A 24,380-nucleotide genomic window follows, 5' to 3' on the forward strand; every position below is an offset into this window, starting at 1 on the left:
GGGCTCCTGCCAGACACGAGATTTGTTGATGTCATGTGCTTGGATTTCCAGGCTCCAGAACCTTGAGAAATAAATGTCTGCTGTTTATTAGCCACCCAGTCTGTGCTATTTTGTGATATCTGCCAGAAGAGACTAAGACAGGAGAGTTGCTTCTGCATCCCCAGGATGGCCCATTGTTCCCTTCCCCCACACCAACCTCCGGAGGGTATATGAGATGAAATTGGCCTTTCTTGGGAAAACACTGCACTCTTTGGAATGTTCGAAGCTCGTTCATGGACTTCAGACTCTTGGAACTTTGTGAAGCAAGTGTTTTGTGTTTCTGGATCTCTATTGTGGAAACTCTTTTCAAAAGAAGCAAAGTCAGTGGAAACCCAAAATGTACAAGTTCTAACCTGAGCAGAAGGCTTGGCAAGCAATGTCCTGTAAGAACGAAGCAGCCAGCATCCTCCCTCTAGAGACAAAACACATTATTTCTATGACATGCTTAGTCTCCATCTGCTCAGAGAAAAGGAGTGACTCTCCCATATGCCTTACCATTGGGCTGTGCCTACCCAGGATCATGGCTCGCCCCACAATGCAGAATCAAATACTAAGTAACTCTAGGCTGCCCTAATGGAAATAGCATATGGGTACTCAATGAGTGAAAACAAATGAATACCTTGATTATTTTGCTCCATTTCTGTGTTAATAAAAGCAACTGCCACTAATCAGTGATCAGTTTCTAACAATTTTGGTAGATCTGTTATTCATTTTATCTGAAGAATTCTCAAGCAACACCCATCGTACTCATTGTTGAAATTATATATTCATGAAAAAAATTTAAATACCCCCAATTATGTTATATGGTCATATTTTCCACATAAACATAGGCATTTGTTTCCTCTAGCAGTACCCAGAGCCAGTGCAATATGTAATTTGCTAGGCTATTTGGCAACTAAGAATGATTAAGACCCTGCTGTTTGCAGTTAATATGGTGCATGACTTGAGTTTGAGGCCAGAAAAGGAAGAAAGGGTGGTATTGAACTGTTGCTTTGTTTGTGACAGTGAAAGTTCTGTAGCACATTGGGCCTCATTAGGTAGGATATTGCCACAGAAAGGACAAAAGGAAAAAGCTAGAAATAATGATTGCTTGTAATATTTGTATATCCCATTCTTATTTTTTAATAGTTGATTCTAAAGTTGCCATTATAAAGGAAAACACTAGACTCATTGTCTGGATGTGCCTTCCTGTGCCACATGGGACACACCATGTCATGATCACAGACAGCATCGCTCATCCTGCAGAGTGGTGTTGCCAGTCTTGTTCAGCAGTATAAAGAAGGTGAGGCAAGCTAGTGTCAGGATCGAGACAAACCCATTGAAGACGATTAACTAGAAGGAAGTGGGCAAAAATCAGAGATTTTAGGAAGCATTAAAGAAAGTCTGAAAAAAAATAAATGTTTATAAAATGAATGAATGAGTGACATTATTATTATTTTCTTCTGGAAGAGGAGTTACAGAATCCTTCAGATGAAATTATCAGGGAAGGAAAGGCTCTCCTAGGAAATAGGACAAGGCAACAGAGAAAGGCTGTCTCCCAAGGGCTGAGCTTCATCTAGAAAATTTTTTCCCTGTCCCTCCAAACCTCCCAGTGTGAAGAGAGGTCATTTGGGCTCAGTCCTCTAAGCTGCCTAGAGACAAAGGGAATGGCTCCTATGCAGCTCTGTAGTCAGGATGCTGAGTGACTCTGTGGAATGATAATGTCACATTCCTGTGCTCAAGTGTGGCCCCCTAGAAGGTCTGATTGCCAACCAGACCCATAGATGATAGTGACCAACATAGGACAAAAAGCTAGGGCAGGTGAACCTACAGATTGTGCATTAGTGTATCACACTCCAAATGCAAAGTAGGATGAACCCAAAATAATTGCATTGTTTATTTACAAGTGGACTTTTGTCTCCAGTCCTCCAGGACTATACATTAAAAACAATTGTTCAACAGGAAAGAGAGAGAGAGAGAGGTGGAGGGTGGTGCACCAGCAATAGATAGCACACTCATCTTGAAGGCACAGGAAGCTGCGCTGACCATTAGGAGTAAAATGAGCACAGTTGGAATGGAGGCATTAGCAGCCAGTGCGCTAATCAACTCTGTGGCCCTGTGGTCATCGTTACCACCACTAGAAGTAAGCTTGATGGAGTAGTCTCATGTCATGCAGTTAGGAATTGATGCAACACAGAGTTCTAGTCCAAAATATACCAAAGTTTAGCTCCACATCAATACTATTTGAGCCAGGGCCAGATTGCATACCACAGATCTCAGGGAGAACCGAAAAGCAGCAGCCTTCATAAGACCACAGGAGCCACCTTTGCAGGGCTGTACTTCAGGTGGACTTCAGGAATGTTTCACCTTTAAATCTTCAGCTGTGGCATGCCTCTGACCTTTGCCCTGGCTCTGTATTCACCCAATCAGTGCACTAACCCTATAGGGCTACATTATAGTACACCTACGCCAGCTTCATTCACATTTAATTTTGAGGTACCCCAATACACCAAAAGGCAAGCCTCTCTTTCTGAGACAATGAGCCATTGGGATGTAGGAAGCTTCTTTCTGAAGATGATGTGGAAAGCATCATCTGGAAGTAATTAACTCTTGACCACATCTGTTTTCTCTGGGGCCAGGGCTGTCGCCTCCTTGGAGGGGGTCCATTGCAGCAGAAGCAGGTGGTCCCTTAGGCACACTGCTGTGTGGTAGGTTCTAGCCTCAGGTGGGATCAGAGGGCTACGGAATAGGTGGTTTCTGAGATCCTTCACAATACTTGGATTCTATGAAACTGTGGTATCTTAGACTCTTAGACTTTTTTTCCTTTTTTTTTTTTTTTCCTAAACACTTGGTTTTGGCAATGACTGAAGGATTCCAGAATATAGCCCTGGACTATTGCCCTGGCTTGGTTGCCTAGGAATAGATCTGCAGAAAACCTCATATTAAAAGAAAGCGCTGGATATGAAAAAATGTTCAACATCACTTGGCATCAGGGAAATACAAATCAAAACCACAATGAGATACCACCTCGCACTGGTCAGAGTGGCTAAAATGAACAAGTTAGGAAACAACAGATGTTGGCAAGGATGCAGAGAAAGGGGAAACTACATACACTACTGCTGGGAATGCAAAGCACTCTGGAAAACAGTATGGAGTTTCCTCAGAAAATTAAAAATAGAGCCGCCCTATGACCCAGCAATTGCACTACTAGGTATTTATCCAAAGGATACAAACAGTGATTCGAAAGGGCATTTGAATCCCAATGTTTGTAGCAGCAATATCCACAACAGCCAAACTACAGGGAAGAGCCCAGATGTCCATCGACAGATGAATGGGTAAAGAAGATGTGTTATATATATCACAGATGTATGTATATATATACACACACACACATATATATATATACACACACACAATGTAGTATTACTCAGCCTTCAAAAAGAATGAAATCTTGCCATTTGCAACAATGTGGATGGAACTAGAGGGTATTATGCCAAATGAAATATGTCAGTGAGAGAAATATAATTATCATATAGTTTCAGTCATGTGTGGAATTTAAGAAACAAAACAAATGAACATAAGGGAAGAGAAATAAAATAAGATGAAAATTGAGAGGGAGGCAAACCATAAGAGACTCTTAATCATAGGAAACAGAGGGTTGCTGGAGGAGTGGGAGATGGGGTAACTGGGGGATGGGCATTAAGGAGGGCACGTGATGGAATGAGCACTGGGTGTTATATGCAACTGATGAATCACTAAACTCTACCTCTGAAACTAATGATAAAAGACAAGAAGGTGCTGGAAGTAGCAGGATGGATTGTGGGTTGGGTTGCAGAATCCACTGAGGTTAGATGCAGACCATTCATGGTCAGCAATATCATTGAGGTGGTGCCTCTGTGGGTCCAATATGTTTTTACCACCTCATCTTTATACATCAGAGGTGAATGATGACAGTACAGTGACTTGGACGGTTACTCTTAGATATTTCTGTGCTAGGAGAGAGAGTGGGATGTGCAAGAATCATCAGATTAGCCACACATGGAATTAATTAAAACCACCATATAAATGCACTGACACAGAGATACTCTGCTGCTTTGGTAACATCACCACCACCAAAGAAAACAAGGTTAAGATAATTTAGGTCATTAGAACCTGTTCTAAAAGGTTGTTTTGGAACTTTTATCCTCAAGGAGGTGGGAATTCGAAACATCCAGCACTCTCTGATATTCTAGGCTTAGTCTAATGTCTCCATCCACTGGAGACTATAGATCTGTCCCTGGGTTTCATCTCTTTAGGTAGTCAAGTGTGTGTGTGATAGTTCTCCTATCTGACTAAATAATCTATTTTTTTAACATGCTTCTAGGTGTGACTATCCTACTTTTTTTTTTTATAAAATACTATTGAAAAATAACCTCTTTAAGAGAAATGAGACATTTGCAATTGTGAGGCTTTGCATTCTGATGAAGATCTGGAGACCAGTATTCTGAAGCTGGCTGTCACCTAGCCATTGTGACTCCTCCTATGAAGCTGGCCAGGGTGGGCATGACTCCCCACCTACAAAGCCTCTACTGCCTGGGGCACACAAGGCCTCTAGTAAGCAGGGCTGTGTGGTAACGGTGTGGGGCTGATATCTTTGGGTTGAACCATGTTTTTCTTAGGCATGAAAGACTAGAGGAAGAATATTTCTCTATCTTCTCTCCAAATATATTGTGCTTTTTGAATGTAAGACATTGACTTGTATTAAATCAATGTAAGCATGATGTAAACATGACCCTGAATCAGGTTTATGTCTCACTTTATTTAAGATGAAGTTAGATCAAGATATTGAAAAATGAAAACACCAGAAGTTGTAAGATTTATTTCCAACTCTTAGTGTTAATTTCTCAATATAACTCAAGTCTTGAGCTGCTGACCACAGAGAAACCAGCACCCTGAGTCACTAGCATGAAAGGCAAAGCCTTCTGTGGTCATAGCCAAGAGAGGGCTGGAATTCCCACTTCCCACTGTCTGCTCTCTCGGATGATGAACAGAAATAAAGAAGAGATCTGGATGCTATGAGGCTGATCATCCCCATCAGAATAATGTCCTCTGATTTTCTATGACCACTGCCAAAGACAAACCTGGACAGTTATTAAAGTGGACAGAACAATTTTTTTAAAAAATTATTTATTTATTTGATAGAGACAGCACAGAAAAGGAGCAGAGAGAGAGGAAGAGAGAATCTGAATTCAACTCCCCACTGAGCTCAAAGCCCTACTCCATCTCATGACCCTGAGATCATGACCTGAACTGAAACCAAGAGTTCGATGCTTACTGACTGCACCACCCAGGCACCTTGACTGAATAGATTTTAATCAATAGCACACTAATGCAATAGGGAAAGAGTCCATTGTGAGCTGAACTCAACTTCCATTGGTGCCGAGATGACTAGGCTTTTTAAAGAGAAAATTGAGAATAGAGGGGATGAAGTGAACAGGAGCTCCATGGAGCCAAGGAAAGAAAAAAATATTAAGAGCTGGAAGGGGGGTGGTTTGGGTGTGCTAACTGGTGCTCACTGAAGTAGGTTCCTGCCCTCCACAGAGATGGGGCAATGAGACCTTGTCTTCAGGTGTCAGCTGCAGCACATAGTGGGTCATCTGTCTGCCTTGAGTTTTCTCGGGCAATTTAAGGGAGGCTGGGGTGGCCCTAGGGACATGCCCTTCAGCTGTTAGTAACTGTTCCTATTTGTTTAGGTCTTTACAGGTCAAGATTGAGGCCTCCTGTAGAAGACAGCTCCGTGAAAATGGGATAAAGTTTGGTCAAGAGAGAGTTTTGCTACCTCTCATGGAAAGGGTTTTTCTCTATTGAATTTTTTCATTGTTTTTTTCTTGACTAGTCTCTCTTTCCCTCTGCCTGTCTTGTTTTATTTTTAGGTGTTACTTCTCCATCCTGCCATCTGCCATTCTCTTTGCATCTTCCCAGAATCCTTAAATCTGTTCATTAAATACTTCCTTTAATAGATATATTTTTCTACCTGCAGTTCCCATTCCTTAGACTGACATCAGAGAGAGCTTGGGTTATAGAAAGATGATTCCACTGGCATTTAGTTTTAGAAGGGAAGAGACACCTGATTGCTCAGGTGACACATAGCATGACTTTTCTTCATAGGACACAGTGAACATTTGGAATCACAGCACTTTATGAAGTGGCTGTTTCATCTAATAGAGGAAGAAATTAAGGGCAAGAGATGAACATATTTCTTTTTGGGGTGCTTTTGACAGCCACTGAGTCATGATGAATTGAGGGAAATTCCAAGAGACTCCTGAAGACCCTCTCACATAACCATTTCTATGCTGACAGCGTGCCACATCCATGGGGGCTCTGCTCAGGCCTGAGTGTGCTGATTTCCCAGACCCTGCAGACCACCTGTGCACCCTGCCAGTTTCAAATCTCAGCTTTGTAATGATTTCTGTTTCTCCCAGCCATGCCTTTTATTTTAATTTTTACCCTGTGTCCCAATTTCCTTCCCTCCTACACTTCCTTCTAATCCAAGACTAGACTTTTGAAATTTTACAGCAATGTTGATTCCTTCCAATTTTGGAGATTCTGTTGTGACATATTATTGGCTGGATTGTGTCCCCAAATTCATGAGTTGAAATCCTTATCCTTAGTACCACAGAACATGACCTCATCTGGAGAAAAGATCTTTGTATCTGATCAAGTTAAAATGAGGTCATGAGGATGGCCCCAATCCTATATGACTGGTGTCCTTAGAAGAACAGGAAATATGGAGGCAGACATAGATGAGAGGACAATGATGTGGAGACTCTGGGAGAGGATGGTCATTCACAAGCAAGGAGAGGGGCCTGGAACAGAGTCCTCCTCCTGGTCCTCAGAAGGAACCAGCCCTGAGATACCTCGGTTTTGGATTTCCAGCCTCCAAACCAGTGAGAAACATGTTCCTATGTGTAAGCCCAATAGCCCTTGGTGCTTTGCCATGGCATCTCTAGCAGATGAATCCATGTATCTTCCTGGGATATGAAGTATATAGGTCCAGGGAAACTGAATGACTGGAAGATTCCAGCTCACATTTCAAGGTATTTTCCCTATGAAATGAATTGAAGCTAGAGTGGGAAACCCTAAAATCTGCCACCTTGGTCTCCACTGCTGTCTATCTTCTTGGTGTGCAGGCTGTCTCTAGGGGGGACTTCATGAAAGCTCGGCATTTCTCAGAGTGTAGTTAGAGAAAGAAACAAGGACTGCCTCTTACAAAGCAGGGTGCACATATCTACAGAAGCTGTTATTTCTCAATAAAAGCTTGGTTTAAAGGAAATGTAGTTGGTTTTGCACTCAGAGAGATTGTGTATGTCTGCTGATCTTTCTTTTCAAATAACTGTGCTTATTGGTAGAAAATAGAGTTGGAAAGATAGCCAAAGGCGTGCTGAGGGTAGAAGAGAAAATGTGACTTTATAAAGGTCAGCAATGAAGTAAAAAAATTGATTGCTAGAGTAGGATTTCAACTTTTAGGTCTATATTTATTTTTATAAAAATAGAGATACCAAGTAGATTCTAAAAGCCATGTGAAAAGTCAGCAAATACTCTGTCAAGCCGACTTATTGCTGACTACTGTATAAGTCCGACAGTGGATGAAAAGAAGAATAACACAACACTGACTTGTCTTTTGGCCTTTTCCTTTGGTTAGTGTTAAAATTATGAAAAAAAACATATACAAAATGTGTGAAGGACAAAAGTTATGGTAGGTGTAGCATCAGTGCTGATGAGCAAACATTGCATCATTACCTTATTTTAGTCCTAACACTGACTTTCAGAGGGACACATTTCTATTTTCAGAATGTGCACAAGGAAACTGAGGGTTGGAGGGGATTGGTGACCTGATAGTGTCATCGAGCCAGGGGGAGGTCACGCTGGAGCCAGAACTAGTCATGGACCTCAAGTCCACGGCAGGGTCTGCCTCAAGATACGTGACCTGCAGTCACGCAAAACCCCATGGTCAGACATCCCTGAGGACTGCATAATGCTTTGCTCTCACTCGCTTGAAATTCTTAATGATTTTCAGACAAAGGGATTCCGTTTTCATTTTTCGCTGGGTCCTGCTAATTATTTAGCCAATCCTTTATCCAGGCAGTGATGTGTGTGTGTGTGTGTGTGTGTGTGTGTTGAAGTCAGATAAATTGCATGAGTTTTTCTGCCATAGTTTTAGTGTTATTGCTCACTTTGAAATGGCTCAAATTTATAAGTGATTATTGAATATAATTGGATGACTGGGAGATTTCACAGTAAAGAAACACACATTCCTTTGGTGGCTGCCAAATCCTTCAACCTCTTCTGGAAAAGCAGCAATGATGTATTCATACTTCTTTAACCATGACGTATAAACTTGAAGATTCTTAGAAGAAAACTGGGCAGTTATATCCCTTTGAGGTATATCAACATTTTATCACCATTTAAACTTGAGAAAAAATTTAAATATTTCACTAAAAAGTGTATTCCAAGAGAGCACTTTTTAAGAATTAAAAAGCAAAATAAAACACTTGATTTTCCTGTACTTAGTTATAAACAGAAACATTGATTTTCATAGAAAGACAGGGAGGTTTTGAATCATTGAGTCAGATAGACTTGGGATCAAATGCAATTTCTAGAATTTACTAGCCTATCACTTAGACTATCTAACCTTATTTATTTAACCTATAAAATAAAAGAATAATACTTTTTTGCAGAATTATTTTTCACATTCGATGCTGTATGGCTACAAATTAATTACAAAATTAATAAGGTACAAGCTATCTCCTTAAAAATTATTGTATTTTATTTCATGGAACCATTTCTTTAAATATTTGGTGATATAACTGGGTGTAAAATGTTTAATACAAGTGATTAATCATAAAACTTTTATTTTTTATTTTATTTTTTTAATTAATTATTTATTTATTTATGATAGTCACAGAGAGAGAGAGAGAGGCAGAGACACAGGCAGAGGGAGAAGCAGGCTCCATGCACCGGGAGCCCGATGTGGGATTCGATCCCGGGTCTCCAGGATCGCGCCCTGGGCCAAAGGCAGGTGCCAAACCGCTGCGCCACCCAGGGATCCCCAATCATAAAACTTTTAATAAAGAAGTTGAAATCATGAGGGTATCTGATGTATACTCTTAGGACACTTCAGAAAGAATTTTTAAAAATTGGTAAAAACTTGTGACCAGGATACAAGTCAAAATAATATGCAGCCTACCTCAGTGCAAGAGTTGTTTCTGTAACAAAGTAAAGAATTTTCTTTTTTTTTTTTAATTTTTATTTATTTATGATAGTCACAGAGAGAGAGAGAGAGAGAGAGGCGCAGAGACACAGGCAGAGGGAGAAGCAGGCTCCATGCACCGGGAGCCCGATGTGGGATTCGATCCCGGGTCTCCAGGATCGCGCCCTGGGCCAAAGGCAGGCGCCAAACCGCTGCGCCACCCAGGGATCCCCAAAGTAAAGAATTAAAGGCCACAAAAACCCCTGAAAATTTATCAACAACAATTATTAAATACTGTATTGGTCAAAAGGGGAACCAATCTGAGACTGTGGGTCATGTCTTTCAGTTTGCTAGGGAGAAATTCTTCTCTTGCTCCTGATAGTTTCTTTTGCTCATTGGCTGGTGTATCCTAAATTTACAATCATAATTTAAGCAAGGAGGATAAAAACCGGGATCTATTTTCATTTTACTTTGAATGACCAGGTCTGATGCAGTGTTATTTCTCAGAATATCTCCTCTGCTTGGTCCCCTGCTTGACAGAAAAGCTAATTAATTAATAAATGAGTAAGGGGAATATGATGCAATCGTCAAGGGAAAATTCTGTGTAAGAACCAAGGCCCTCTGACATCATCCTGTAATGAGACTTTCTTCCCACAGAAAGCTGAACCTGGGTCTATTATTCTTCATCTAGGTGTTATGACAAAGTTCAACTCCTCTCAGAAGCTAGGCTATGTCCTTACAGAGAAAGAGAATTGCTAATTCCCTGTGTAAAGTTCTTTGCGTTGTTGTTATAAAAAAAAAAAAATGTTGGCTAGCTTTTGCAGAATTGGATGAGGAGAAAGAACAAGAAAGAATGTGTGCCGTTCAGTTGTGAGAAATGAGGATATGACCAGAGTCCTTGGTGGCTTATAGTTTCTGCTCTGAGAATGACAACTGAAGAGTTCATAGCCATGCTTGCAGAGAGCTGGTCCTTGCTCTTTGATTGCTCAGCTCTAAAGTTTCACGTTTCTCCAGGTCATCTGACTCCAGAGACCACGTGATTAGATAAGGGCATGGGCCCTGTACCATTTGCATCATTGGATTCCCATCTTCGAGCAGAGAGCAAGAGTAGCCTAGGCACTATCTGAATATATTTGAATATATTCAGCTGATGGGGAATAAAGGGATGGGAAACCTCAATATGCTCCCTGAGTGTGTTGCCATAAAACTTGTGTCATTGCAAGCAGGAAAGGTATCTAAATAGATCTGATAGCAGCCAAAGTACTATATCCTAATGTTTCCAAAGTCCAAAATTAGAGACTATTTCTATGTTGGAATGTGTGTGATCTTGGCGACTTAATGAAAAATTGGTTTTCCTAAGGCAAAATTTAACTGAGTTGGTGCTATGCTCTTGGAGACTTCTGCTGTAGCTGGTGATATACTGAATATTCTAAATGCCATTGTTTGAAACCAGGGAACAGTGGATTCAGTGTAGACAGAAGTGAGTTATGTAAACACCTAATGTTTACATTAGGTGACACTATAAAACAGAGGCAATGAATTGTAAGGTGGTAAGACTATTTGTATCTTATGTCATTCACTGCATTTCTGCGTGTGTTAGGGAATGCAGTGCCTACAGAATTTTACAAGTTCTATAAAGAATTATATTTCTCTGATTTTTTGCCTGCTGAGTGCCAGTATTTTGACCCTAGGATTTAGGTAGAGCACATCAATTCCATGTACCTGCCTAAACTAATATTTACAAGGCTCATAAATCTAGATTTTACAAAATGTAAAAACAGTGAATCCACCCTGTACAGTGAGAGGCACATTTTACAATGGAGCTCCATCCTGTCCAAAGTAGAGCTCCCATGGGCGCCACAGAGCCTCCTCTCTAAAGGCTGGGGACCTAGGACAGGGTTGTGCCTGCCTGTCTAGCTAGATCTCTCTTCTTGAATTGTCCTTATCCTACTGACCTTCTTAAATGTAGTCTAGGATGCTCTATACTTGGTTGTGGTCCAAGGTGATATCTATTCAACATCTTCTCTTCCTTCCTTCCAAACAGAACTCCAATTTGTTCTAGTATCCTGCCTCATCCTAGGCCAGAAGGTGATCTTGACACATTCATACCAGTCAGCAGATTCCTCTTAACTATTTCTGGTCAATGTAAGAGCAATTGCCTACATAGTCCAATGTGAGGAAGAAGGGAAGATCTCCTCGTGTCTTTCCCATTGCACACGGATGAGGAAGCATTTTGTTCCAAGTGGGCCAAGGAGATGTGAGGACCAGGAGAGGAACTAGGCTTTTGATTAAACTGAGGCCATGATACACACATTTTTATTAAAATACCTGTTAGACATGTGGCATACATGGGACAGATCCTGTCAATAATGTTAACAAAAGAAAGCTTGGGGCCAACATAAATATTATTTATTCTAGAACATGTCTGCGGATCTCACCTTAGAACTGTCCATACAATTCTTCGAAATAGTATCAAAGTAGAACCAAAACAAAATAAGCTTTGTCTATAGAGAATCACAAAATTACTCTATTTCTATAGTAAGACCATGATATGATGTGCTCCACTTGTAAACCAAAATTTAAGTAAATTTTATATCATTCAAATCAGAGGTCGCTTGCAGAATTTTTTGAATGGAATGTTCATAGTCCTAGTGCCAGGGTCCATGTGCAGGTCCATGTGCAATTGTTGGGTATTGGACTATCTAGCATTATTTAGGGTCCAGAGAAAAGATTCTTTACTGCTATCATGAAATATTTATCCAGACATTAAGGTTCTGAGCTTCCATCTACCTCAGTTGAGGTGTTAATTTTTGGCATCAGTAGCATCCCAGAGCTCTCCTGGGTGGTCTCCTAACTTCAGTTTGTTTCCCACCACACAACCTTCCACAAAGTAGGGATATCTCTAAACACAAAACTGATTACATAATTTCATCATGTAGAACTTGCGCATCACTCATCTTGCCATAGAAAGTCAAGTTCAAGCCCTCAGCATGGTGCACAGGGCCATGTGAGGTCTCACCTCTGTGCTCACACCTAGCCCTTCATCCCACTCACCATGCATCCTAACGTCGCTCACATGTTGGCAGTGCTCCTGACACACCATGCCTCCTTTACTTGACCACCTAACAGAATCTTAGCCCTTAAAAAAAAATCCTAATCATCATAATCCCTGTGATTCTTTCCCACACCACCCACCACAAGGCCGGAGGTACTAGTGCTTCTTCTTTAAACACAATGATGTTTGTGCATGTAATGTATCTGTTAGTCTATGCTTCTTAAGAATCTACCTTTCATTTGGAATGGTGGTTATCAACTCATCCTTTTGCCTCTTTCCTATCTTACCATAGTGCATAAGGGACCGATAAATTGTGATGAGTGGACAAAATGCTACTTTAACCAAGTTAATCCTTGGATATGCAAATAACTCTACAACATGCACAGATTTTGGAGGAAAAGAATAATTACAGTTTAATTGCTTATTTGATATGAACATGTCAGGAATACATGTATATATACCTTATGAAGGCACTCCACGCTTTTTAAGTGCCAGTAAGCATAAGAAAAATACTATACCAGCGATGCCTGGGTGGCTCAGCGGTTAAGTGCATCTGCCTTCAGCTCAAGGTGTGATCCTAGAGTACCAAGATCGAGCCCCACATTGGATTCCCTACATGGAGCCTGCTTCTCCCTCTGCCTATGTCTCTGCCTCTCTCTCTGTGTCTATCATGAATAAATAAAATATTTTAAAAAAAGAAAAGTACTATACCAGAATCAGTAAAAGATATACAGATTATACAAAACAAAATAAATGACAACAGACCATGTCTCTGCTAACATCTTGTGGAAAACAAAAACCAAAAAGAAAAGTGAAACAACTTGCACACAGAAGTGCATGAATACAACATCTCCCAAACACACACATACACAAAATCACCATCTTCTGTATTCAGTTCTTGGATACTACTGGTCACTAATGTAATAGATATTATTGAGCACTTGGTCTGGTCAGCCTTGGAATATGTGCTAGGAATAAATGCAAAGGAGATTCAACTTTTATTTTCAACATTACAGTCTAGGGGCACCTGGGTGGCTCAGTGGTTGAGCGTCCACCTTTGACTCAGGTCATGATCCCGGGGTCCCGGGAGGAGTCACACATCGGGCTCCCCTCAGGGAGTCTGCTTCTCTCTCTGCCTGTGTCTCTGCCCCTTTCTCTGTCTCTCATGAGTATATAAATAAAATATTTTTTAAAAATCACAGTCTAATGGGGCAATGAGTCAAGAGCCTACTGAGGCTAGTGGGCGAGACCAGCAGTGCCAGAGGTGTCTGGAGAAGACCTTTTCTGTGTCCTGGGAGGAACTAGCTCGGCTCATTCTCGAGGGGCAAAAAGTAGTGTCCAAGGGGAGTCAGGAAGTTGTTCTATGTGCCTCTTGCAAAGGACCTGAGGCAGAAGGTTTTTTGCCACCTGAGACCTCAGCTTATTGTTTCCATTGCTGCTGAAAGGTATTATCCCTTAATGCCAGTAATGATTCTGAAATATATTTTAATAAACAACTGGTTTTATGGGCATTTGTACTTACCAAGTGCATGCACTGACCTAACATGTGTTTATATGTCTTAATTATCTAATCCTTAAGATTTATGAGATAAATATTCCCATTAATCTCTGTGTTATAGTCAAGGAGACTGCGATGCAATAAACCTGCGAAATTCACCAAATAGCATTCAGTCCAAAAGTGACAGTATATTAATGAACCAGGATGGGAACCCTCACATTCGGATACACTGATTTCAGGTGGCATAAGACTGGGATATGGATTTGCTCTTCTGTATATTCCCTGCTGATTCTTGCCAGGGACTTCCTTTGTGCCTGGTCATCTTCAAATACGTGAAGGTTTTTCATATGCTGCCATATGTTATATGTTATTCATATAGAATAAGTAATTAAAGTCTAATAAACTAAGGAAAACCTTGCCCTCTAAACTTTGTGGGTGTCTGGATACTGCATGCTATAAATAAAGTGGAACCTAGAAACCACTACAATTTTTCTTACTTCTTCCCATCTCCTGGTGAGATTACCAAACTCTTTCCAGACCCCTATGGGAATCCCTAGGGCACATTTCTATTTTCCTGGCAGGTTGACTTCTGCTTTTCAGCTCCTTGGTTCTTGGCATCTCTATCTTTCCTGGTGTCCTTCAAGTGGTTGGTGGTCCCATTCCTTCTATACCAAATCTTCCTATGGCTGTCCTCACTGGGTCCTCACCTGCGGAGTATGGCTGCCTTGTTTTCTCTCACGCCTGGGACCGGCACTCCCATTGCAGCTGTTGCGGGTACAGTTTCACTCTAAGCCATATTCATTGAAACTGGAGACAGTCCATCTAGCCGCTTCCAGATTTCCCGATTTTAGGACTCACAAGCTAAACTCGGCTTCCATTTTCCTTGTTCTTAGTTCTAAGACAGCTTTGCACAGGACGGGGATTGTCATGAAAACCCAAGAAAAAGAGTGTTCCAAAGAAGAGTGATTAGGCTACAGCCCATCAACGTGCTTCCTTCTCCCAGAACAAAGGCACAGATGTCATTATAATAACCTAGAAGATGCAACCTAGAATACTAGAATGACCCGAAATATTTTTAAAAGCTGTTTCTGCAGCCTTAAGATAGTCCCAAGACCTGTCAACACAGAACAAACTCTCAAGTGCAGGGACCTCCCACTGCTGTGCATCAGGAAAGGAGAGCTCAGAGAATTTCAATCATTTCCCCGAGATCACACAGCCAGTGGATGCTAACCCAATGATTCCAACTGATCCCAGAGCCTCTGCCCCTCTTCCCTGTCGCTGTAAAACTCAGTAGCTCTGCTACTCCCAACTGTGTGCCCTTGGGTAAATGAAACCTCTTTCTGCCTCAGTTCCAGGGGCCATCTTCAGGGACATTTACAGCCTGGGTCTAATAACTCCCTTCAGGGGCCATCATGAACTCAACTGAATGAAAATGGAAATCTTAGGTCTCAAACACATTAAAGGATTTTCTCCTCCAAAGACAAAGCACATTTTAGCAAAAGAAAGAAGCTCTTCTCCGGAAGGACGGAGGTAAAAGGAGAGGTAAGCAGAGGAGGCCCCCACCCAGCTCTTTCACTCCCAGCAACTTAATTGATTGGATTTTTCTTTTTAACTTGTTTGTTTGTTTGTTTTAACCTGACTCTCATTTTCACTGGATTCCTTGAGAAATCCCAGATGGAATAACAAAGCTCACAATCTCCGCCTAGCCTCCAGGCTTGCTAAAACAACCCCAAGAAAAAAAAGCTGTTAAAATCCCTGTTGAGAAGGGATGGCCATCTGCTTTAACCAGCTCCATCACCTTTCAAATGGCTGTTGATAAGGCAGGATAGGGCTCCTTTCCTATCTCTCGGGCTGAGGCTTAGAGGGAATCTGAGAAGTCAGGAACTCAGCAGAGCTTTAGAATGTGAAATGAAGGCTTAACTCTTACATGGCCAGGAACCACATCTCTATTCCCCTGCCTTGTTTTGAAGAACGATTTATCTTCCACCTTAAGTATCACAGGGAAGTATGTACTGCAGAGGTTTCTTTGGAGACATGGTTGTTGTAGCTGTTTTGTCCCTAAGAAAAAGAGAGAAAGAAGAGAAGCAAGCAAGCAACAAGGAATCAGTTTCAGAAGGAGAGAGAATGGGAACACCTGATCCAACTCCTTTTTTGGAAGGTGTACTGGGGGGGAGATGTGAGTGCTGGAATATTTCCGCTTTCAGGATGGTAGACTCACATTTATAGTCAGTCTGTTTTTGCTATGTCATATGTGGTAGGGTAGGATATCAGAGGAGGAGGGGCCACTGCCGCCATTTTAAATGAAAAATGTCTCTTCTCCTCACGCATGGTGCTATAATGTGGCACAGATGGAAACGTGTGCTTTTCTGTTTTAGTGTTTCTGTGCATTACCCAGGCAATAAATACCAGCCAAATCAAGCTGTAATTTCTAAAGTTCCATATAACCTATTTTACCAGTGTCAGCTGCCACAGCTTACAGATCCCCTAGAGAAAGTGGCCCAAGCTCCCAGCTTTTTATAGGCCTTTTCAGGGAGATCTGACAAATAAAATGTATGGAGAGCATGGCTCATACTTTTACTATCCATACAGTTAATGCTGCATTTGCTTGTTACAGTTTACACACTTGCATTGTGCAGACTCTTTCTCTTTGCACTCATATTTATTTATTTGTTTGTTGGTGGGTTGGTTGGTTGGTTTATTTTCTTTTTTAAAAGTAGTTTTCAATTGTTGTGAGAGCTTTGTCTCTCTTTCTTTCTTTTTTCTTTTTTTTTTTTTAAGATTTTATTTATTTATTCATGACAGAGAGAGAGAGAGGAATAGACACAGGAAGAGGGAGAAGCAGGCTCCCTTGGGGAGCCTAATGTAGGACTCAATTCTAGGACCCTGGGATCATGACCTGAGCCAAAGGCAGATGCTCAACCACTGAGACACCCAGGTGCACCCTTTTGTCTGTTTTCTAGGACAAGTACACCCTGGGTGAGAGCCAGGAGGGAAGATTGTTTTACAATGGAGTAGTTGCTTCCCCCAGGATTCAGTCAGGGTCCTATGGGCTTTGAACACAAGAAAACTGGGCTCCTGCATAAAAAAGTAAGGAGATTTTTTTTTCCAGTCTTAATGCAATCCTTGAAAGAAAAGAGACAAACAAAAAGATTAATAGATTCAAATCTGGCCCAGCTCCACGTATAAGAGATGCTCATTGCCTATCATGAGCAAGGTGGTAGGGGTTTTAGAAGGCTTATCTAATTTACTCACAACACACCACAAATTGGGGGTAGTTATTGTCATTTACAGATCAAGAAACTAAATTTCAGAGCTGCTGATGACCTGTAATTCACACAGCCGGGATTGGTGTGGAGCTGGAAGATGGCATAAGGGATCAGAAATACTATGTAAATAGATGATAGATGATGGATAGATAGATAGATAGATAGATAGATAGATAGATAGATAGATGATAGATAGATAGATAGATGTATCCAATGCTGCCTTACATATTCTGTTTCTGATAACTGAATAAGCCTTAGTGTGGCCAGCAAAAGTCCATCTTCATGCATTTGGGTTCATTATGTGTCCTCGGTGGTCACATTTTTGCACTAATCCAGTGAGCTGCTTCCACTAACATGGGCTTCTGGTCTGGCCCTCCTAGACTGGTGGGCATCTACCTTCCCACTGTCCAGGAACCTGGGGTGTCAAAGTCAGTATGTGAGAAGGATAACCTTCAGGGAAGGACTGAGAGGATCAGGGAAGACCCTCCATTTTTCTTTTTAAATGAAAGTGGCAGGAGCAGTAGGATCAAGGCAAGTTAACAGCCCCTCTGCACACAGTTGACTGAGCCTTTACAAGGGGCACTTCCCAGATGAATTTTCGACAACCTTCCAAGATGACCTGTGCCTGCAACAAACTGTTCCCACAAGGGTGCCAGTGGAGAGTTAGTTGTCATTGGGATTTTAGAGCTGTGGAGACTAGACTTTTACTTATTTGCAGAAAAGTTTCTCAGCTTATTTTGGGGGAAATTCCCAGTGCACACATGGGAAAGGCTTGATTCTCAATCAATCAAAGGTTTCCAATGGTATGTGATGGATTCTGACCTGCGTTTAGTAAATTCTTCTTTTTCTCAATTATCACTGGGAAGAAAATAATTTTAAATATGAAAGGCATTTCTAAAAATTAATTTCCAAAAATATTTCTAAAACCCATAATGTTGCAATGGCTTCACTTTTCCCCCTAATGATTAAATCCAATTCTTAACACACCCAGCCTTTCTGACGCTGACCTTGCACACTTTCTCCATCAACATTTAAGTCTTGCTGTTTGGCCAACATTGGGGAAACTTCCATCAGGCCCCTCTGAGCATTCTTCTGTCCCGTCTTTGTTTTGCAGCCCAGCGAAGGCTCTGCTCTTTCTTGCATCATGTCTAGGTCCTTGGTCTGCCTTAGCAAGAACCCTCCACCCTGATGTCCTCCATTAGCAATTCTGCGTGGGCAGGCCCCCTCTCACTGTTCCCTGGCTCAGTCCTCCTCCTCTTTGCCCCAAGAGGAGCTCAGCACAGTCCCTCCACCTGTTGCATTGTATTGACCAAACTCTTCTTTATTATCTTCATAAGGGTCAGAATAACTTTTTCTTTATCTTCTTTCCTTGTCAGATACCCTGTTTTTAACAATACCAAGATACTTTTCATTTTGTGAAGGAGCCGCACCATGCCTTTCCCTGTTTCTGTACCTTTTTATGCACTGTTCCCTTTGAAATGCTCCTTCCTTCCTTCTAACCCAGGAAACCTTTGCTCTGTACTTAAGGTTCACACCAGATTTTATTTCCATTGAGTCCCTGAGTACTTTGAATTTACCCTTACGAGGCTACTTATTACCTGCCACCTGAGTTCCTTCGTCTGTCTCTCCCATTTCCCATGGGCTCCTCGAAAGGGGTTCTGCTCCTCATAAGGCCTGTTGTACCCTTTTCCTCTGCGCCCAGTGAGGCTGGGTCCAGGACTTGGCTTCCCATAGGGACTCTGGATGCTCATGGCTGGAACGGATGCAGCACGACGCAGAGCTTCACGACACAGAGCTTCCTTTCAAAGCAATCACACTCCCCTTCTCTTTATAGTAATTACATGAGATTTTCACTGGGAAACTTTTAGTTCCTGTTTTTTTTTTTTTAAGTGTTTTTTTTTTCCTTAAAAAGAATAATCCATATTTAAGACTTGTCACCAATGTATACTGGCCTCTCTAAATGTTTCAAATTGTTTTTTTTCCCCCTTTTTAATATTTTGGAATGTGTGCCTTTGTGTTCTACTTTGGGATTAGAAGGCCCCTATTTACACATTCCAAACATAAGTTATCTATTTACTCTGGACCCTAATTGGGAGATCCACAGGATATCCTTTCTCACCTTTGTGACTATTCTTTTTTTTTTTTTAATTTCTATTTCATGAGAGATGACATCTTGTATATAATTGGCGGAAAAATTCCTTGATAGACCCTAATTTTAGGTTTCCCTAAAGATATATTTCTTGGCTACTTAGTTATGCAGGCTGATCGCATCATATTCAGATGACCATCACCTGCATTAATTGTGTAAGATGCATGATTGGCTCCTTCCCACCTCCCTGTTCCTTTTCTTTTATCTTATTTTGAAAAAGGATAAAATATTATGATATCTAATCATTTTAGTTTCACTTGAAAAAAAAAACTTTTGGTAACAATTATTTTAGAACTCTCTTTGTATCAGACAGAGTTAAATTCTCTTTTAAAGGTGTCAATAACCCTACCATGTGTTATTAAAATATGTTTTTAGGGCAGCCCGGGTAGCTCAGTGGTTTTTCAGCCCAGGACCTGATGCTGGAGACCTGGGATCGAGTCCATGTCGGGCTCCCTGCATGGAGCCTGCTTCTCCCTCTGCCTGTGTCTCTGCCTCTCTTGTTCTCTCTGTGTCTCTTGTGAATAAATAAATAAAATATTTTTCAAAAAAGAAAGAGAAAATGTCATTATTAAAAATATATATATGTTTTTAATTCTTATTTTGCAGAGCAAAATAAGGTGGGTGATTTGTCCTGTAACATGAGGCTGGGGAGGGCAGTGCAGGGACTCCAAAGCTGGTCAGAGTCGCCCCAGCTCAGACCTGGCCACAGCCCCACACCCCAGCTTAAGCTGATGGGCCTGTTTTGTTACTCATGATTTTATATAACTTTAGTTCTCCTCTAAATTGCTTATCTAATGATATATTTTACATAGTTTTGTATCAGTTCACACTTAAAGAATAAAAATGTTCTTGGTTTGCTCTTGGTTTTATTAAGAGCTGATAGAAGGAATTGATATCATTATCTGGGTACATGGCTGGGTTCAGTTTAAACTCCATCTGACCAGCTTGTATTGGGTCCTTCATGGCACGAGTGGGAAGGAGAACTGGCCGATTGTGTGTAAAAAGTCAGCTAGACCTTCCTAGATTAAGAGCACAGGTTCTTATTTCCAGATGTAGATAGAGAATGTGGTGACGAGCTTTGATGTGAGGTCGCCGTGGGTGAGGGTGTCGTCTGTAGTGACTTAGACTTGACCAAGTCGTTTGGGCTCTCAGAGTGCCAGCCTCCTGATCTGAGGCCTACAGCATCTGTCGTGTGGGATCATTTGGAAGGAATCATGTAGAGGGCCTAGCCCCGTGCTCATACTCCGTAAAGCCTTTTCCTTTGGCCATTAATTAGCTTTGTGACCTTTAGGGCAGTTTCTTAACTTCTCTGTGACTGGCTTTCTTCTTGTCAAGTAGCAATATTAATACTTGTTTTATCTACACTTAGAGGTTTTTATAAGGGTCAAATGAGATAATACACTTGAAAGCATTTGGAAAATATCCAAATGTAAGCTGCCAGGATTAATGACAGCCATTGTAACTACACCAGAGAGGGGGCGCTGGGGAGAAGCAGACTGGTTGTTGCTCTACTCCAGGGATGGCAGTAATTGCAGTGATGCTATTGTATTAAAAACAGGGTTTTCTTCCTGTTTGTCAATATAGGTATAAAACAGGAACCTCATGGATTTTTCCTCCCAACTTCAAATGAAGTTTTCTGCCTGTTATGTCATGTAGTCTTTTCTCTTCCTTTGCTATACAACTTTTATGATAAAATTGCATAAATCTTCCCTTTTAAATCTGTTGTATTATTTGGTATTAAACTGAACATATGTTTATTTATGTATCCCTCACCCTTTGAGGATGTGAGCATATGCTTTATTTCGACACCTAATATGAAGAGAAACAGACTTTATTTTTCAGCGTGGTTTAGGCTTCGAGAAAGTACCTTTCCTTAGTTTATGTGCATATCCCTGTAAGATTTCCCAACATCCTATAGCATTCTTATGGAACCACAGACTAATAGGGACATTTTGACGTCTGGGCACAGATGTCTCTGTTAAGTGAGCTATAGGAATCCATGGATTAAGGAACACAATTCCCTGAAGAATTTACCCCTATCGGGTGTTGGATTGTGATTGCAGCAGAAAAACAGAAAGTTGAAAGCAGTGTGTGGGAAGAAAAAGAATCAGAAATACTAGATGATGCAATCTGCCTAAATGTAATCAGATGGCAGTAGATAACCAGACGCAGGGGACGTCTCAATGCTCACCAGCATCACCTTCCGTAAAACGCACAAAAATAAGTAAATAAAAATTCTGCAAGCTAATAGAATTTAGAAAGATTCCTTTTTTTTTTTTCTGTTTGAAAATGATCCTGCCATCTCTTAAAATTTCTAAGCGACTCCAACATGGTGCATAGATGCTCTTCAGTGCACGGTTCTGAGTAGATCAAACCCTGACCGGCCCTTTTCTCTGGGCCTGGAGAACACGTGTGGCCATGTTGAGAGCCCATCCAAGCCCAGTGGTGTGGCCTTTTCAAATTGAACTTAAACCATTTGGTATGCAAGTTCTTTTGGTCCTGGCCAAACATGACTTCCTGTTTCTGAGGAGAAAGGCTTAAAAAGTCTCATAAAAAGACTCAAAGGGCTTCTTGGATATCAAAGGGTCCTTACAAAACATTGTTTGACGAGTTAAGTGTATGGAATAAGAAACACACGGAATTCATTTCCTTTAAAATGCACATGGGATTAAGAATTATGGAGAAAAGGGCTTTAGGAAAATACATTTGAGTTTTTATCAAACTTAACTTAAAATGTGTAAAACATAACTTGAGTTGCATTAAATATATAAATCATGGCTAAAATTATCTCTTAAAATATATAACTGTTTATACACAAGAATATACTCATACAGAAGATGAACTTATAAAATAATGTGGTAGATTTTCAAGATTCAGGATAGAAATTTACATCCCAAAGGATATTCCTTTCGAAATGGACAACTTACAAAGAAAGATCTTGCATGACTCTGCCTCCCACCACCAGCATCACCACAAAACAGCATGCCTTCTTTGTTTAGAAGTTGTCTTCAGGGTTTGGAAATATTATTTTGAATAGCTTCAGTCTTCATTTTATGGCTATATTTGGAAAAATCAAATTTCATTTAGAGTCAAGTCTCATGTATAAATTAAGTGATAAATCTGGGAATTCTAATTTAGGCTTAAGAAAATCAGATGTGATTTCATTGTGGGTCTCTTAAACTGGTTCTCCGACAGTCAAAACAGAGGAGATCCAAAAAGTATTTAGAGCAATGGAATCATTCTTAGAAAAAAACATTCAGACTCATCAGATGATTATTTCAAAGGATGATACCCATTTACATGGGTATATTTTATGACATCTGTTCAAAACAAATCCCATTGCTTTATAATGGTTATGTGTTTTGATGTGTGTGTTTATGTGTTAGCATAGAAAAGATAAGAGGGAAAACATCAAAACATTGACAAGGGGCTTCCCCAAATGGTAGGATTATGGGTGATTTTTTATTTTTTGTGCTTATAAATGAGCAATTTTTTAAAAATTGTTTGTTAGTACTATGCTGGTAAGAGTTTAACCACCAACTCTCTAAACAGATAAACAAAAGCAAACTCAGATTTGTAGTGTTTACCAATTTCCATGGTGTAAATATTCCAACTATGGCTTATTTTGTTATCAACATGACATCAGTGAATGGATCACTAGGAAGAGACACCCCTATTTGCCTCTAGCATACCACTGGCACACCCGTTTCTTTCACAAACAGGAGGATATTTTACAGCAAGAGAAAATGAGAACATAAGATTACACATGACTATACACAAGGTATCACCCTAGATTTTTTTTTCATATATATGTGTTTAATGGGAAATATCACATTAAAATATTTAGAACAGTTATCTCTAGATGTATGGCACGTTTCATCTTAGAACTAACTTTAATTAAGGTGATCACATATTTTAGTTTCTAAATTCTAACAGCCTTAAGAGTGAAGAGGGGCATTATTATTAGTTTTGCAGGGAAATGGGCATTAGCTGGAACTCTCCCTAGAAAACCAGGAGATATGGTCATCCACTGTATCCTTAGCATTTCGAGAACCCCTGGTCATGAGCAGAACCTGACTCTTAGGTTGGTATTGGGGGAGGTGCTGTGCATTGAATCCTGACCTTGCTGTTTCTGGTATGTCTATGTGCATTAATGCCTGCTGTGTGATAAGCACTGTGACAGGTGCTAGGAAGGAGGACCTGGCAGGGTAGTTTGGTAAGCTCAACAGAGATATTTCATAAGGCATGGAGGATTGTCATGAAGCCTGAGATTTCAGAATGGAAGGGAAGGCATGCTCTCTTGTCCCTATGGTGTATTTGGACAGAGTGGAGGCTAGTATCCCCCAGTATTTCCTCACTTTTCCTGGAGACAGGTGATCAATTCTCTGTTATTTAGTAGGAAGAAAGGAAACACTCTGGATTTCAAGCCTGAAGCTTCACTTTCATTTACGTGTTGAATCTGGAAAAACCACATCTTCCTACTGCCTAGAGAAAATCTATATGGTTCTGAGATGGACTCGTATGCGTTATTTAAACTTTACCTCAATTCTCATGCCCCCTCCCCCCCGAAGGGCTCTCTGTTGCATGTTGATCAAAATCTCTATCTCTTAGGGATTCTTATAGTACTTGTCATTGGTGCTCTCCTGTAGTTGATCCTTGCTGTAGGTATAGTATCTTATCATAGAAGGTTTGTTGTTAGTTCTCAGTATATATTCTCTTTTATTCAGTCAATCCCCCCATATGTTTTAATTTATCACCTAAACTGAAACTCGAAAGCTCTGTGTAGACACGGATTTTTAATATAATATCTACCTTCCTTTACAAACTGCCTAGGATCATGTTTTGCTCATAGTAATAGCTAAATAAATCTTCATTTCTTAATGGGCTGAAAACCACTTTGGAATGTGCACACCAAGCATGGCATAGGCTGGCGAATTCCTGTTAAAATTCAGAATGTCTTAATATAAGTAAGAGATTTAATAAATTCAGATCTAATTTTATACAACCAGGTGACAACTCTGATAAATCAGAGGGAAGTGAGAAATGTAATCTAGCTCAAAGAGAGCAAAGCCTTGGATTCTATCTCTGCAGATGTGCTCATCAATAAACTTGAAAAATGTAGTCACACTCAGGTAGCTGTGCTTTGGTGTGGGTGCTGTTTGGGT

General features: G+C 40.6%; 1 long non-coding RNA gene across 1 annotated transcript in view; it reads right to left on the reverse strand.

The window, feature by feature from the left end:
* Positions 1 to 1,152: 1,152 nt before the first annotated feature.
* The window catches only part of LOC140600768 (uncharacterized), a 72,279-nt gene continuing 49,051 nt past the window's right edge, over positions 1,153 to 24,380 (reverse strand). The window contains exons 6-8 of the long non-coding RNA XR_012003938.1: positions 22,143 to 22,272; positions 15,728 to 15,858; positions 1,153 to 1,371 (exon numbers count right to left, since the gene is read on the reverse strand). This is a non-coding gene — a long non-coding RNA (uncharacterized lncRNA). The remainder of the gene's footprint in view (positions 1,372 to 15,727; positions 15,859 to 22,142; positions 22,273 to 24,380) is intronic.

This window comes from Canis lupus, chromosome 12 (assembly GCF_048164855.1).
Source record: "Canis lupus baileyi chromosome 12, mCanLup2.hap1, whole genome shotgun sequence".
Classification (NCBI taxonomy): domain Eukaryota; kingdom Metazoa; phylum Chordata; class Mammalia; order Carnivora; family Canidae; genus Canis; species Canis lupus.